General features: G+C 33.9%; 1 pseudogene; it reads right to left on the bottom strand.

Moving 5' to 3' along the window:
- Positions 1–3,834: 3,834 nt before the first annotated feature.
- On the bottom strand, positions 3,835–3,953 carry LOC112486069 (annotated as a pseudogene).
- Positions 3,954–6,751: the final 2,798 nt, after the last annotated feature.

Genomic DNA, 6,751 nt, shown 5'->3' with positions numbered 1-6,751 from the left:
GATACATGCATGATTGTTTTTAATTGCCAGAAGTCCATGAACACTCCAAAGATTTGAGGCAACAGATAGTTTGGATTTTGGGTACCAGATTAAGGTCTCTAAGGTGATTTAAAAGCTAGCAAAACAACAGAAACTTTTCTGGTGAAGTCTCTTCTCTGTGACCTCATATGTCACAGTCTCTGTGCCTCTGTGAGGATGTTAACATATCTGCATGGGAAATTTTAAAATGCTCCATCCAACCATGGCTTCAAGTGTTCGGAAGAAAGAATAACTTTGTTGTTGCTGTTTTTTTTTAAAAAAAGAAATCATTTAGTAATAAATATATGACCAATAAATAATAGGGTTTAATGGAAAGCAAACTATTCTATAAAAATATCTCTTCCCATTGAGAGCTGAAATCAGATGTTCTAATCCTTGAGAGACACTCTGGATTGAAGAACAAAAAGGAAAAGGCTTGACTACTTTAGATTCTACATGTAACTGATATCATACAGTACTTGTTTTCTCTGTTTGACTTATCTCACTTAGCATATGTGCTCAGGGTCCAGCCACATGCTATCTTATGGCTAAATAATATTCAATTGTGTTTTTTTAATTCATTCATTCATTCATTTATTCATTCATTCACTCATGGGCATTTAGGTTGTTTTAATATCTTGGCTTTTGTGAATAAGGCTGTGATGAACATGGGAATGTATATATCTCTTAGAAATACTATTTTTGTTTCTTTTCATTTTTTAAAAGTCAACATGTATTGATCACTTAATAGGAAATGAAAGGCTCTCAAAAATAGTTAACAATTTATTCACATATCTATTGTCATACTTAATAAAGTATACTTAGTTTCAATTATTTGCATCGTTTGCTAAATTCTTATTTTTGCCCTGGATTCTGTGAAGAGAGCAAGACAAAGATCATGTCTTCGTGCAGTTTATAATCTACAGGTGCCTTACAAAATAAATAAAAATAAATAGCATTATTTCAGGAAGTAATAAATACTGTGACTATGTATTTCCATTGTGCATAGTGATTAAGACTCACAGTAGAAACTAGTAGTCCTTCTTTAAGTTTAGTTCCAATTTAATTCTAATTGCCTGGAAATGTAACTACTTATTTCTTGAGGAAGCATTCATTATTGAGTCATAAGAACCAAACACACTAAAATTAAAGCATAATAAGTCCCAGGGTTTATGGTGATGAAAAGAATAAATAAATAGATGGATGTTTTGATGAATGAATAAGTGTAACATTTGTTTATTATTTAGAAGGGTGGTAATATTTTTCCTATTACTCAGTCAAAAAAGTAAGGACTTTTGCAGAGAATGTGTGTCTAGGGAGCGATGGGACTAAACAGAGACAAATTCCTTGGTAGAAGGATTATATTAATAGACTGACGCTAGGCTTTCAACAGGATCGGGGGATGCAAATACAATGTGCAAGCTCTCTCACATAGCAGGGCTTGGGGTTTATAACTCTGAACCCCAGAGTCCCAGAGTGAAGCTAGTGCAAAGGTTTCTGACCTTACATAGATAATCAAAGTGATTTTTTCATCTTAGGTCTGAGTGATTATCAGAAGTAAATAAACTTGTTAAAAATAAGCTCATGAGATTTTCTCAGCCCTTTGTCTCACAGACGCTTTTCTCTGTTTCCATCATACCAATATCTGACGTGGACATCATTGCTGGTCTTCACCTGGTTTGCTCTGAGATCGATTCTGTTCCTTTTCCTGCTGCTCCCCATTGCAGTGGAAATGGTATCTGCAGCACCATATCCCACCTCTCTGTCCAGCTGGCTTCCTGCTGGGTTCAGCAAATATAGGAGGCACTGGGTGAAAATTGCCAGTGGAGAGGAAAGGGCAATTTGGGATTCCCCCTTCTCATACTCCTCATGTTGTATCTGGGAACAGGTTCAACACCTCCATTGCTTGATCTCCCAAAAGATAGGCCCTGTGTAATATCACTTTCTGCTATGAAGCCCAGACCCCTGCACTTTTGTATCATCACTTGTCATTTATTGTTCCAGCCTTAGGTTGTTGCTTCTTCATGCAGCGACTTAACCTTTCATGCAGTGACTTAGCCCTTAATTTCATGAACCTCTTTTTGGTCTCAGTTCCTCTATCAACTGAACACATGGATTATGTTTCAACAAACTGAAGTGGTTTCTGTTTCCGTGACTGTACCATGACTGACATATAAACTCTGAAATTTTCTTTCTAAGTAGCTTTTTTTTTGGAAGTGTGTCTTCCCTACTCAACAGCTATTGGAATGGAATCCTTACTTCAGCCAATAGGATCCTATCTCCTAACCATCTTTTCTGAGCCCACTTGTCCCATTCTGGACTGAATATGGTGCCCACTCTTTGCCCAATTGATTGGTCCAGAAAAAGTCCCTGGAAAACATGAGTTAATGAATCCCTTCCCTGATATATTTTGATTAGGAGAGGCTCCAGTCTCTCTTTGTTCCTACTAAGTATTTATTATATATAAAATGCAGAGACTATCAAGTACTGTTTTCCTTCCATTATAATACTTAAAAGTTTTTATCGTGGTGAAATATACACAACATAAAATTTACCATTTTGGCTATTTTAAAGCATACAATTTAGTGAAATTAAATATATTCACACTGCTATGCAACCATTATCACCATCCATCTCCAAACTTTTTAATCATCCCAAACTGAAACTTTGTAGCTATTAAACAATAAGTCCCTATTTTTCCCTAGATTACCAAGTCCCTGGTAATCACTTGTTAATTTTATGTTTCTATGAATTTAACTACTCTGGATAACATAAATGGCACTATACAATATTTCTTTGTCATTGATTTGTTTATTTTACTTAGTATAATGTTCTCAGGTTTATTTATGTTTATTTATGTAGGATGTGTCAGAATTTCCTTCCTTTTTGAGGCTGAATATTATTCCATGGCACATATATACTGCATTTACGGTTAATGATTAAAAATGTTGAACAAATTTTCATTCATCTGTTGATAGACAATTGGGTAGTTTCTACTTTTTGGCTATTATGAATAATGCGGATATGAACACTGCTGAACAAATGTATGTTTGAGTTCCTGCTTTCAACTTTGTTGATATATAACTAGAATTAGAATTGCTGGATTCAATGGTAATGTTATATTTAATTTTCTGAGGAACTGCCATATTATTTTCCACAGTAGCTGTGCCACTTTATATTCCCAACAGCAGTGTACAAGATTTTCAATTTCTCCACCTCCTCACCAAAACTTGCTATTTTTTTTTTAATAGTAGCCATCTTAATGAGATAAAAGTTATCCCATTATGGTTTTGATATACATTCCCCTAATGATTAATGATGTTAAGCATCTTTTCTTGTATTTATTAGAGATTTGTATACATATTTGGAGAAAGTCTATGCAAGTCCTTGCACACTTTTAAGTTGGTTTTTTAGTTGATGTTGAGTTGTAGTTTTTAAATATAATCTTAATCTTAATATCTTATCAAATTTTTGATTTACAAATATTTTCTCCCATTCTGTGAGTTGTCTTTTTACTCTGTTGATGATGTCTTTTGATGCACAAAAGTTTTTAATTTTGATAAAGTCCAATTACCTATTTTTTTGTTTGTTGCTCACACTTTTGATTTTATATCCAAGAAATCATTGCCAAATCCAATAGAATGAAGCTTTCTCTCTATATTTTCTTTTAAGAGTTTTTATAGTTTTGTCTTTTATGTTTAAGTCTTTAATCAATTTTTAGTTTATTTATTTTTTTTAGGTGAGGCAATCCTTGGTTGACCTCACAGATTGCAAGGACCTTGTCAGCTTACAATCCCTTATTTTTTTTATTTTTTATACCTACAGCACTTGGTCTTCCTAGGTGGTCTCCCATCCAAGTACTAACCAGGCCTGACCCTACTTAACTTCCAAGATCAGATGGGATTGGGCTTGTTCAGGGTAGCATAGCCATAGACAGTTAATTTTTAAATATGGTAGAAGGGTCCAACTTCATTCTTTGACATGTGAATATCAGATTTTCCCAGCACCATTTATTGAGAAGACTGTGATTTCCCCCATTAAATGGTCTTGTCATTCTTATCAGAAATCATTTGACCATATATGAAAATGTTTATTTCTAAACTCTATTTTATTCTATTCTATTGATCAATATATCTATCTTTATGCTAGTACCACACTGTAGCTTAATAATAAGTTTTGCAATCAGAAAGTGTGATATTTCCAAATTTGTTCCACTTTTTTAAGGTTTTTTGTTGTTTTGTTTTGTTTGTTTGTTTGTTTGTTTTGGTCTTGTTGGGATCCCATGAAATTCCATGTGAACTTCAGGATGAGTTTTTCTATTCCTCCAAAACACATTGTTGGTATTTTGATAGGGATTGCACTGAATCTGTGAATTACTTTGGGTAGTGTTGACATTGTAACAATATTAAAACTTCTTATTATGAACACAAATGTCTTTTCATTTATTTGTGTCTTCTTTAATTTCTTTCAGCAATGTTTGAGGTTTTCTGTGTGCAAGACTTTCACCTTCTTGGTTAATTTTATTTTTAAGTATTTAATTCTTTTCCATCCTATTGTAAATGAGATTATTTTGCTTAATTTCCTTTTTAGATTGCCATGTTATTATGTAAAAATGCAGCTGACTTTTGGGTGTTGATATTTTATCTTGCCATTTTGCTGATTTTCTTTATTCTAATAGGATTTTTTGTGTGTGGAATCTTAGGGATATCTACATATAAAATCATGCCATCTGTTAACAGAGAGAATTTTATTTCTTTCGAATTCTGAATACTTTTATCTGTTTTTCTTGCCTTTTTACACTGGCAAGAACTTCCAATATAAGTAGAGGTGACAAAAGTGGAATTTGTTGTCTTGTTCCTTATTTTAGGGGAAAAGTTTCAATCTTTCATCACCGAATTTGATATAGTTATGAATTTTTCATGCATGGTCTTTATTATGTTGAGGAAATTTTCTTTTATTTCTTGTTTGTTGACTGGTTTTTATTTTAAAAGTGTTATTTTTTTAAAGCCTTTTCGTGCTTCAATTGGATAACCATGTTTGCTTTTTCTCCTTTTTTCTGTTAATGTCGTATATTACATTGATCCATTTTTGTATTTTGAACCAATAAGATGTAATCAACATTTGTAGAATACCTCACCAAAAATAGCAGAACACATTCTTCTTAAGCTCACGTGTAACATTCACCAAGAGAGATCACATTTTGGGACATAAAGCACACTCTAACAGGATAACCATGTTTGCTTTTTCTCCTTTTTTCTGTTAATGTCGTATATTACATTGATCCATTTTTGTATTTTGAACCAATAAGATGTAATCAACATTTGTAGAATACCTCACCAAAAATAGCAGAACACATTCTTCTTAAGCTCACGTGTAACATTCACCAAGAGAGATCACATTTTGGGACATAAAGCACACTCTAACAAATGTAAAAAAAAAAAAAAAAATAGAGACCTTAAAATGAATATCTCAGATCACAATGGAACTAGAAACCAATAACAGGATGATAGCTGAAAAATTCTAAAATACCTTGATATTAAACAATACATTTTTACATACACACAGATCAAACAAGAGAAACTAAAAAATATTTTAAACAAAATGGAAACAAAAACACAACTTATCGAAATTTGTGAAATACAGTAAAAGTTGTTGAAGAAGACTTGTAAGATTTACTTTTGCTCTAATATGTCATTTTATGAAGGCTGTGAACTAAATATGGAGAGAGGGGCTAAGGAGACACTGAGTGGCTCTTTGGGTGTTTTAAAAACTCATCTGAATGGAGAAAATATCCATGCCTTTTCCAATTAATCTTTTTAGCCTCAGGTAGTTGTTTTGAGAGATTCTGAGTTCCTCAAGAACCTTCAAATGAGGGGACAGGGCCTAAAGGCAAGTGACTATACAGAGTTAGGGGACTGAAGTGGGAAGGGAAAAATCTGGCAAAGGTGGATTGAGGGATGGAGTACATGGTAATTTTGAAGGGAGACATATTAATAACCCCAGGTCTTGGACTAGCCGGTACCTCTTTCCATTTGAGTTTTTAACTGCCAGAACGAAAGTGTTGCACGGGCTAGAAGTGGGAAACGAGAGTGCCTTACCTAGTAATCCTTGAAATACTGAGCAGACTCACTCAAGTTTCTCTGATTTTAAATTATGTTGAAGAATTTAGGGAGGAGAATGGAGGGGTCTACCTCTACCTATTATGATGTTCTATTATGGCTTCCACACCCCATTAATGCTTGATAGCAGCTAAATTTCTTGCTCACAAAGAAAAGGAATCCTGTCCACTAATTGGCTTCAGTTTTCAGTAAGATGGATGCTAGGTTGAAGAGGACAGTGAACTTAGGGAAATCAGAGAAAGCCATTAGAAAACATAGGTGTAAGGGAAATGAATAAGAGGACTTGTGGAAGGAGTCCTTCAGGAGCTTGGCAAATTTTAGTACCCTAATTTATGAGGTTACTGGGGTAGTTGGGCTAAAAATGAAATTGTGTTGAGCTTTAAGGAATTCTATAGAGATATTGGAGGACTGAAAGGCAAATGATGAAGCAAATTATCAAAACCTACCACTGACAATTTTGGGTGAGTCTGAGGAACAAGGTGAAAAATGAAGCTGTGTTAAGGGTAGAATGCATCACATCAATATTGATGAGAAATGTGGTAGGATGTCCTTCAACTAATACGCATAACATTGCCTTTTGAATTTAGTGGGAATTAAGAACATGAAACACCTGC

The sequence above is a fragment of the Pteropus alecto genome, unplaced genomic scaffold, assembly GCF_000325575.1.
Source record: "Pteropus alecto unplaced genomic scaffold, ASM32557v1 scaffold25, whole genome shotgun sequence".
NCBI classification, from domain to species: Eukaryota; Metazoa; Chordata; class Mammalia; order Chiroptera; family Pteropodidae; genus Pteropus; species Pteropus alecto.
This window is presented reverse-complemented; position numbering and strand designations above follow the sequence as displayed.